This window comes from Dysidea avara, chromosome 6 (assembly GCF_963678975.1).
Source record: "Dysidea avara chromosome 6, odDysAvar1.4, whole genome shotgun sequence".
In the NCBI taxonomy this organism is placed as follows: domain Eukaryota; kingdom Metazoa; phylum Porifera; class Demospongiae; order Dictyoceratida; family Dysideidae; genus Dysidea; species Dysidea avara.
The window spans coordinates 39,185,860-39,197,335 of record NC_089277.1 but is presented as its reverse complement, the minus strand read 5'-3'; the positions used below and the strand labels follow the sequence as shown (position 1 = coordinate 39,197,335).

General features: G+C 37.1%; 1 long non-coding RNA gene across 1 annotated transcript; it reads left to right on the top strand.

The window, feature by feature from the left end:
* Positions 1-5,847: 5,847 nt before the first annotated feature.
* Positions 5,848-10,209, top strand: LOC136257568 (uncharacterized). The gene is made up of 3 exons (XR_010702076.1): positions 5,848-5,927; positions 5,984-6,066; positions 9,864-10,209. It is a non-coding gene; the product is annotated as an uncharacterized lncRNA (long non-coding RNA).
* Positions 10,210-11,476: the final 1,267 nt, after the last annotated feature.

The window sequence follows — 11,476 nt, the reverse complement described above, 5'->3', positions numbered from 1 at the left end:
ACATTCCACTACTATAGAAAGTATCACAAGTTTTATATATCATGGTCCAGGAGTAGATCTAGAGTGTGGCTACTGATATTATTATTGTTCACTGATGTAGTGAACACTTCAGTGTCTATACTGAACTGACCCATATTGAGGGATAGTGATGGACACAGATCTATGGTAAGATCTTGTAGCATTTGTGTTTTTCATTTTATTCATTCATTACTCATAATATGGTACAGTGGAGTGCTTCTCAGGAGGTCATGCTGGTCTAGCAACATTTGCCATAATTATTAGTACTGATAGTGTGTACACTATTGATAATGGCTCTGGTGAAGGTGAGCAATGTGAATGGGCCACTGGTGGGAACTGCTTAAAAGTAATATTATACATTAATAGACTATCACGTTAAAGAAACTACTACAGAGCCTTTTGTTGATCAGTATAACTGGTGGGCACCAACTGAATTAATAAGAAGATTACTGTTCATCATTTTGATCATGGCATTTCCTGGAAACTTGGTATGTGCTTACATTGTTATTAAAACTAGTTATAAAACTAGTTTTGTAATCTCTGACTTGAAATAGTAAAAACAACTGAACTATAAAAGAAAGAGTTGAATCAAAAGATTATATAATAGAGAGCTAAATGATGTGATATCAAAAGTAGTAGCCAAGAAATGGCTTGCAGTGATATTAATTTGCAACAATAGCATTAAAATTGATTTAAATACATCGTTACATCAGTTTCTAGCTAACACCGTTCACACTACCTTATTGATGGCTACACTCTTTTTACAACTCGGCTGTTTTATATCTTTCTGTGTTTAATATTATTCTAGCCATTATCTTGGTCATCACCACAACTTTTTTAAAAGTGTTTTTGGATATTTATCAAGATATCCAGTAGTCTGTCATGTGCACTGTTTGTCATACCTACTGGGCAAACAGCTAATGGGAATATGTGGTTATGAACAGTCTATTCATCAGTTCTTACACATTTTGTGGTTGCAAATAAATTGAGGTAACAGTAATAGAGTTGAAATGCAAAAGCATTTAGGGGCCCACCTCAAGTGAGATTCCACTGCAAAATTGATCCGTTGTTGTCCAGAGATGACAATCAAATTTTCTTGGGTCCTGTATAATGCACACTAGCCTGTTGCTTACCACAACATACTACCTTCTGTCTTGATATCTGCCTAGATTCCAGTCATGTGGATGATGATGATTAGTGTGGCAATATACATGTATATTCTACCTTACCAAGGATTATGCACTAATATATTAGAGATTGTTTTATTGGGAGATATTTTGCTTATGGTAATGATCACATCAACTGATCATTTCAAGGTAATAACTATACAAGTATTAACTAGTCTATGATCCAGTTTGTTACAGATAACTGTAGTGTTTGATAGTGATCATTCCTTTAGTATTGACCAGTGTGGTAATGTGGACCAGATCAGTGAACATGCTGCAGTCTTGATCCCATTTTATTTCTTACTAATATTATTGTTTGGATTTGTTGCTAAAGAAATCTTCACTAAAGTGAAAGGAAAATGTCATATCAATTGCAAGTTAGTTTTTTTTGTGGATATATACTAGGGATGTACTGATCTACCAGTCTAGAATAGGATTGGTGCTGATCTCGACAATTTGAGCAAAATCAGTAGAACCAATTTTCTGTTGAAGCCACCGATTCATGATACCAATCTTTCTTATCACCATTTCTTCAAACATACTAGTCTTCTTCTATCATTTCTCTGCTCCATTTATGAAATAAGTTAAAGTATAGTGCCATTTCATTGCCTGGTACTCATTGAAACCATGAGAAGCCATATAATATACGTGAGTTAGCTGTTTTAAATACTGAAACTTACCCTTAGAGGTCCTTGGCAGAAAACAATGAATGGTGCTACACCATATCAAATAGATTAAACTATTAGAATCTTTCTAGGCAACCGTGCATTAAAATATTTGTGGGTGCTGTCACTGCTGATTGTCTGGATGGTGTAATTGAGGCCACACTACCACCGGTATTGACCCTGGTAACAGTGCTGTGATCATCATTCACCTAACAATGGGCCAGTTAGCCTAGTCTGAGATTTAAAAATGCTATAAGAACTACCTGTACAATATCAGTCATCATATTAGATAACTGATGTCAGATTGGTACAATATCGGTAGGATCAGTAATAAATTTCCTAGATCAGATTGGTATTGGTAAAGCAGGGCCGGAGGAGGGAAAATTGAGTTGGTCAGGCCATTGACTATAATGTTGAAATCGCTACTATATACATGCCAATGAGAGAGGAGCTGTTGCACAGTGTGTGAAGCACACTCTGCGAAGTGCGAAACACAAACATTCTAGGGGGGTCTGGGGGCATGCCCCACAGGAAATTTTTGAAATTTAGACACTCAGATATGCAATTTTAGTGATATTTCACTGCTAGCTAGCCATATAAATATGCTCAAGCCTATTTGTTGTTCTTCAGACTTTCTATACTATGTATAATTGTAGACCTGACACACAGGGGACACAGCATGAAATTTGCTGTATGGTTCATTTAGTTATAGCTAGCAATTAGAAGTTCAAGGGGGGTCTGGGGGTGCAACCCCAGGAGCTGCAGAATTTTTGCAATTTAAAAGCTTGAAAATGCCTTAAAATTTAAAATTGATGCAAATTTTAAAGTAAAACTAGCTAGCAACTTGCAACTTTCCCCCCAAATTTCACAGGGAACCCATGCAGCATGCCCCCTTTAGCTAGGATATAATTACTATACAGTGAATTCACACAGCTACAATGAAAAGCTACACAGCTACAAAAATACAGTATACTACTATACTGGTTTGTATGAGGTGAACGAATCATCACGTAAATATACTGGTGGACAGTCACGAGATCAATCAGTATTCGAAAATGGCACGATGTGGATGAGACTGACAGTTTGCTCAGTATCTCGACAGGACAAGTGGGTAGTTGAAGAAGAGTGATTTCTACTCAACATCTCATCCAGATGGCCACCATGTAATGCGTGGGTGTACAGCTTCTTGCCGCGGAATGAGTCATCTGGTTTGTCACTGCCAGCCCTTCGCCCAGTAAAAGAAGCCAAGAGAGACAAGCCAAGGAATGCTAATGATTATTTTATGAAGATTGAATTGTGATATAAGCGTGCTGGTTTAGAATCAAAGAAGGCACCTGCCTTACACGTGATAAATGCCAACTGTCAGCACACGTGATACTGTACGTAGAACCCACAATCATTTCTGTACAAAACGATACGAATGCTATGCTGTACTGTAAGGTAATTGGAGGTACTATACGTGTAGTTCTGTGCTATAGTTAGGCTGAGAAACTAGGTAACTACTCGTGTCATGTATTTTCAATAACATCTGTAAAATGTACGTAGCTACATGTAGATGTGATCGTCCAAAGATTGCATGAGAGTAATGTAGTTCGAGCTGGTCAGTTAGTTGATTCAACTCCAGATTATTGGTCCGGCTCAGGCCTGGCCAACCGGACCGTCTCCTCCGGCCTTGTAAAGCTCAGAAAAGTTGAATTGGTACATGTCTAATATATACACCACTTAGAGCTCACGTATCCATACCATTAGTGCTGAAGCATTGTGTGTTCAACTTTCAATATCAGTTTGCTGAGTGTATACAGGTAATTGCTTGCAAGCTTTAAAACAATACCTTAAGATAAAGATACTCTAATAGCTCAGTCACGTATTTAATTAACTAGAGTGCACGTGACTGTTTTATTAAAGTAAGTGACTACTCTATTAGAGTATCTCAATTTTCCAAATTTTGTGTTAAAATTGTTAAGGATGTAGTTTCATGAAATTTTCTGTGATACTACAAGAAAAATCCCAGCTTCAATTCTAATACCACTTGGGGCTAAATATGGACAAATGTGACCAAGTCTGGGAAAACCAGTATTATCGCCTATTTAAAAGTATCAAAAAAAATGTTGATTTTAAGTATTTAGTGTGTCGTAGCTCATCAATGGTTGAAGCTATGTGTACCAAATATTCACACTTTTTATACCAATTGCTTACCGTCTAGAGCATTCACTGTGCAAGTAGCCAACATCTAAGTTTCTTGCCATTTTAGATAGTTTTTAAATTGTGATTGAATGTACCAGGTGAGCTCCAAAAGGAGAGGGAGGGAATGGCCAGAAGGAGGAAAGAGGCTGTTTATTAAATTGAAAAAGAAGGTGTAGGAATGAATTAGGTCAAGTTATGGGCCATTCAGGTCTCAAAACTGGCTAAAATGAAAGGAAATTTACAGTACAGGTCTTTATTCAACACCACGGAGCTGTACAGCAACACACAGCCATCCCCAGGATGACCAGAGCTCTATTAAGGCCCCACACCACATGTACGGATCGCCACTGGGCTTGGGAAAAGCACCCAGCAAAAGCATACCACTCAAGTCTAGCTGATTTTGATTGTAATTTATTCATGTAGCTTTGTGTTCTTAGTGAAAAATCGAATCTGCTAACACGGGTGATAATACTGGTTTTCCCAGACTGGGTCACAAATGGGTAGTTCAAATAAAGTAACTATATATACTAGGTAAGGGAGAATTTAAACTATAGAGTTGGGTTCATTACTTCAAAATGGTATCTATCATATAGTGCAGATACTTGAAGTGGATGAATTAAGTGACCTAACATTTTTGACAAATGAAATGGATGTGCTGTATATGAGAATACACTAAATGTGATTTGAGAGAAAATTTGATGAACTGCAATGCATTTATCGAATTGTGAAAATTCTCTCTGCTAACTTTTGCACTATGTAGTAGAGTGGCTAAGCAAATATCATTCACTTTGTGATAAAAGCACCGAACTTGGCACAATATTTACTTAATTCATGCTGTTTCATATTAGAAATGGTGCCATTAAAATTATCAGTCATGTCATGCTTAAAGAAACTGAGAAATGAAACCAATAAAAAATGTATTGGGGAAGCCATAAAGTGCTTACTAGCAAAACTTTGTATCTGTATAGAGTATATTGGGCATTTGATACTCTCTCCCTATTACTTCCTATTAAATAATTATTATGAGCTCTTGTTATAAGTAGTGCTACACATTCTAATTATACAACCAAGTAGTAAGAATAATACGAAATGCGGTTAAAATTACGTCATAAATAATGAATGAATAAATAAATAATAAATAATGTTTGAGAAAACTACGAGGCCTAGAGACATGAACTAAGCAGGGATAGATTCGCCTGTGAATGAAGGCACAACCGTATAATAAGTACGCCTGTTCGTGCTGATGACTTAACCGTATGTGTAATTCTAGGGTATCACTCTTTTCACCCTATTTCATAACCCTACAGAACTTAGACAAAAAACGGTGAACCAAAAAGGCGAAAAATAAGTGCAGTCTTGAAGGGGGATCGAACCCAGGATCCCAGTGTGATGGTCCAGTGTGCTACCGATTATGCTACCGATTATGCTACCGCTGCTAGCTCCCTTGATTCCCTTCTTTTGTATCTTATAAATGTGACTAACGAAATAAGCTGTATATAGTAAGAAGAATCTAACCCTAAAGGTGAAGAAGAAACCAAAGCTGAACTCTAACCCTAACGCTAACACTACTAGACGCTTCCCCTAAATTCTACTGCTCGTGGCAACTATTGGACGCTTCCCCTAAAGTCTACTACTCGCGGCAACTACTGGACGCATCCCCTAAAGTCCCCTCCCCGCGGAAACTACTAGATGCGTGCCCTAAAGTCGAAGAGAGAGAGCAACAACTACAGTAGGAAGTCTGGATGCTTTTGAGCTTAATATTACGTAAGGGTTATGAAAGGTGGTGAAAAGAGTAAAACCCTGTAATTCTATATAACGCCCGGCACCACGCCCTTGATTGCTCGAACGAGAAGATTAGTAAACGTCCGCGGAGAGGCCAGGCGCCACTTTACTGGTAAGCAACAACATTACTAGTATGTTTAAATGTTTGTAACTGTATTTTGTGTGCAGGATATGCGCTCCAGGCGTCATCAGTGAAGGACCAGCTGGGATACCAGCTGATGCGCTCATAAACAACCAGCTGGAACAGCAAGGTAATGAGTAATGTAATACTTGTACCGGTAGTTGTATTATAGGTCTACATCTTCATCCTTCATTTGGCTTGCTAGCGGCTGGAATTATTTTCATTATACCGGCACCTTCATCTGGCTTGCTGGCGGCTGGAATTATTTTCCACTCGGCTTAACTACTAGTCTACTGTGAGTCTGTAATAGCTAAACAAGAAGCCGATGCAGTGCTGCATATACAACAATGTGTAACTATCTCCTGTATGTTGTGCATGGCTGTATGCATAATATTATAGACTGTGATCACTGTGCCAATGCCACACCGCTGATATACAGGTACATCACCAGTGGCCTCTAGTTACAACAGAGTCTGTTGTGCCATATTGGCTTGACTGGGATCAATTGCTAATTGTGCCTTCGCCATATCCCTTATTCTGCATAGCCTCACTTCACTGCTGAGTCATCTTCAGAGACACGTCACACCTACAATATATAGTTATTTTCAATATAGCTAACTTAACTTGGTTTTTTGTGTAGGTTGTGTTTTAGTATTGTGGTTTTCTGATGCCAGTTAAACTCCCTTGCCTGTGTACGTATGCATATGTATCATTTCCACAGGTACACGCACACTGCTCTGAGTGTTTCCTATGGCACTGTTTATACTTGCCCAATGGGTAGGTTGCAACGTTGGTGTATGTACTTGGTTGTACGTGACGCGGTCCTAGTAATAATAATAATAATAATGGCTTAATGATGTAATCAAAGGATACAAGGGAAAGACAATATGAGAAAAAAATTAATTACATCAAAGGTCTGTTGGTATCCAGTAGCAACAGCCGAATTACTTACACTACAAATTACAGCCAAATTGCTTACTTACACTACAATTTACAGCCAAATTACTTACTTACACTACAATTTACAGCCAAATTACTTACACTACAATTTACAGTGTAATTACTTACTTACACTACAAATTATATACAATCAAAGTAAAATAAATTACACATAGCTTACAGGTGGTTAAAATTTGTTACAGGAGGTTTTCTTAGATGGCATGATGAACATGAGCATAAACATAAATAATGTAATGTGCATGGATTAGTGTCATCAAAATTTTCAACGAAATGATTCCAGAAATGTTTCTTTAATTTTGATTTAATAACTTGAAAAGATTGATTAAGGGCAATTATAGGGAGTGCATTCCAGAGATTAGGTAGATGGTGAAAGTACGAGTGTCTGGACATATTATTTAGATGAGACTGGTGCATTAGTTTGTTACTAGATCCTGATCTTGTGCTGGCAGAGTTAAAAGTGATGAAGTTTCTTATAGTGAACTGGTTCGTTGGAGACTTGATAGATTTAATGGCGAACAAAACATCCTACAATTTGAAAAGTTACATCAGAGGGAGAAGCTTCAGCTTGAGAAGTCTTGTCTTATAATTGCTAGTATAATCACCCAACATATATTTGGTAGCACGGCGTTGTACTCTTTCAATGTTTAAGCTGTCTTTTAGCAGGTAAAACATTCTGAATCAGTACTGCAGTTCAGTGTTCCTAGACGTGCTATCAGAGTTGGGGGTAACGAGTTACATCTGTAACATGTTATATAATAATGATTACTTATGTTGTAACAAAGTAATATAACGCATTGCATGACAAAGTAATGAGTAATCTACAATATATATATAAAGCTGTCCGTCTGTCCGTCCGTCATGCCGATTACTCGCCTGGGACTGTCCATATCAACACATCACGTGCCCAACACAAAGCGCTCATCATCCGCCTACTTCAAGTTTGTTACTGCAAGTTCACGCATGCTTCCATTCGTTCTCTACAGCGCGTAGAAGGCCAAGGTGTAAAGAAAACTTGAGCAACATTCCTTTGAAAACCACAGCACATACTGTTCAAGTGGTAGAACGCCTGACTAGCATGTAAGAGGTCGTGGGTTCAAATCCACATGTCGGCAATTTTTTTTCTTTTTGCTCAGAACCTTTTTGTGCACACCTTTTTAAAACACGACTTTTAGCTCATCATATCTTGGCATACAAAGCACATATCGACGTGGGACTTTAGCAAAATTAAATGCCAAACATTTGGCAACTCAAGTGTTGTTGTAACAAATCAATACGTGATGTGCTTTTGTTCGTTCTTTATAGGGTGATGAAGGCACTGGTGTAGGGAAGGATCACTAAAAAGTTGAGCTACATTCCTGTCAAAACAACTGATAAACAACTGTGGCGATTTGTGCACCTCCCTTAACCCTAAGTTGTTATAACCAGCCAGGGTTCAATTCCCGCCTAGGTCATAACTTTTTTTTTCACTTTTGGGACCTTTTTTGATGCACCTTTTTGTTCTAACTGTTCCATGCAAGTCTTCATCTACGAACGCTTATGCTCAGCTTTTCAGCACTGGCACTTAACTGCCTTACATCATAGGGATTCTTATAGCACTTTTGGGATAGGGCAGGCAAATTGCCAACATATTTGTCTATCTGTGTGTTGGTCCAGTGTGTTGTATTAGAGTAGGTAAAAGCTTCTTTCTCCAGTATCCTGAATATCTACATCTTTGTTTTAAGCACATAGGTGTGCACTGACATGCAAATCTGTTTGTTCAGACTTACCTCATTACTGCTGTAGTAAATAGGCAGCTTGCATGATTGGACAGATACTACTGTGCATCTGAAAAATGATAATACTGGAACCATGCAGTTTACACCGAGGAACTGCATCTGACCTGGCACAACTGTTTCACTATAATCCTGCTTACATGCTTTCACTCTAAAGATTTGTGCATTACCTTAATGGTCAATTACACTGCAGGTGACTGTTTCAAAACTGGGTTTTTGTATGGCAAGAGATATATGTGTCACTGCAACATCAGAACTGAAGTGCATAGCATAGGACAAGTTCTGAACCTCTGCTTGCCATGCAGTAACTATAACTGCAAATTGTGTTGGCTTTAAATTATTCCCAAGTTCATTTCTCTTTGTGACAGTCGGCAAGGTAAACATCATAGTGTAGAAGGTACCATGTGTACACAACCTGTATGTAATGTAGGGTATACTGTATACAATTGCCTTAGCTCACATGCAGTTTAACTATAATTAGCTTTGCATGCTCATTATTTCACAATAAAATTAATTATTATGCATTGCATAAGGATCATGTACTTTAAAGCACTATCGACATGCATGCTACACTGCAAATATAGGACACTAATAGTTATGCTTGGTTCCCAATGTATTAATTATTGTTGCATTAGTTGTCATGAAAAGCAGCAAAGGTTTCGTTTGTTCTATACAGCATGTTGAAGTCACTGGTAGATAAGATGCATTGAATAATTAAACTACATCTCTGTCAAAACCACAAACAATAAACTTTAGTGTTTTGTATCATTAATGACATAAGGAAACCTCATGCTCTTTAAAAAATGTGACATCACCATGCATGTCCCTACATAGCTACATTTGCAGTGCTGGTGTTTAATGCTGGTCCCACTTCCTGGCATTAAATGTTTAATGTGGAGATGGTCCTGCACGTAGGGTAGGTACTAATGCTAGTAGTAAAATATAATGGATAAATATTATATCTGTAACGAACAAATGTAATATATATTAATAGTTACAGCCCTCAAAGTAACATGTAATATGTAACTCGTTACCATTTTTCTGGGAGTAATATGTAACTGTAACGCGTTACATTGTATAGAAGTAACTAGTATATTAAGTAACAAGTTACATTTTTAGAGTAGCGATCCCAACTCTGCATGCTATTGCCTTGCAAACTACTGCCTTTTTATCTGTCATTATTAATAATTTGTAGGAGAAAGATTTCATTGTATTCTGTAAACAGTTTTCAGTCTACTTGTATAGTTGGTAATCCAATTGGCGGTGCATATGAAATGGACTTTGATTCAATGAGAGACCCGATGTTACGATTTGTACCCCAAGAGCAAGATGCTAGCTAACATGGGCAATTAATAATGTGCCTTCATCATTGTTTATTACGTGGTTCAGTTGCACACATCATTTGCTATAATCAAGTTACTTGTTCAGTGTGTGTTTATTAATAAGTCATTTGTGAAGCACATTAATTGTTTTACTTACATGTCTATGCACAACACAATTATTTGTACCTGTACATTATTAATAATTTTATCATACTTGATCATAAACCATAATAGTGGGTTCATAGTAGGCATTGTCCATTTTTCAAGAATCCTAATAGAGACACACCGCCCTAACTAAGTTAAATCAGATTAAATATTATCTGAGTCCATTACATACTGTATAGACCAAGACAGCGTAGATTGCATGTATCCAAAAACGCTACAAAGATAGTTTCACCTTCAGTGTAGTAAACAAAGTGTAAACAGTAAAAGAATGCTATACTGTGTGCACATGTACCTTGAATATATTTACAGTAGGTACAAACAGAGTTATGCACACAGTATTATAAATTAAAGAAATGATAATTAATCTTCTCCTTAATTTTTCCACACTCTAGAACATGTTGTATACAATACGTACAGTATGTATCATAGTACAGTGTATGATACAATACGTACAATATCGTATGTATCGTATTGTAGATTGTGTCCTACTTGTCTAAATGGCAACCATCATGGGAAGGTGACAGTCCCAGTAGGAAGACTACATTATGTAGGAATTGTGTACATGAAGACACAAGAATTTCCCAGCAACATTTCAAAAATATCCAACAAGTAATTTCAACTTTAAATTTCTGTGAAACTAGTTGCAAGACCAAAGGAGCCACCTGTCTTCATCTCTATACACTTAGTGAATGTGGCTACATGGATACTAGCACATTCATTCTATCACTGGCTTATATGCTGTATACCCACAAGACTTTTGCTGGAAATTTTGGTATTTTTGTATGTAAAAGAAATTTAACTTGGTTTACGTCATGAGCAATCAGCTTAACATGCTGATTAAAACTGTAATAACATTCTTATTATAATACTGTGCAGCCTAAACAAAATTGCAGTTAGCTACATGTAAAATGAGTATATAAAATCTTTGGACACTGCAATATATTTCTGTGTTGAAATGAACACCCCTATAGACAGTGATTATTTTGTTACCAAGCACAATCCTTGATTTATTTTACTAGTCACCAAGTCTTAATCATAGATTTTACTATTGACATACGACATCCTTTTTTGCCATCATGGCATTGTTGTTGTTGAATTTAGCCCTCACAATCATCACTAGGCATGCGGCTATTATGCTCCAAAAATTGAGCATTATGCTTTTGAGCAGTGCTCAAAAAATCATCTATTATGCTTTTGAGAATTGTCCATTATTCCCAAAATTATGCCATCATAATTGGCCAATAATGTCAGTTCATTGCTGTATCAGGCCATTTTCATTGATGTTTAAGTTTCAAATAGTCTTGAATTCTTTAGCTAGTTG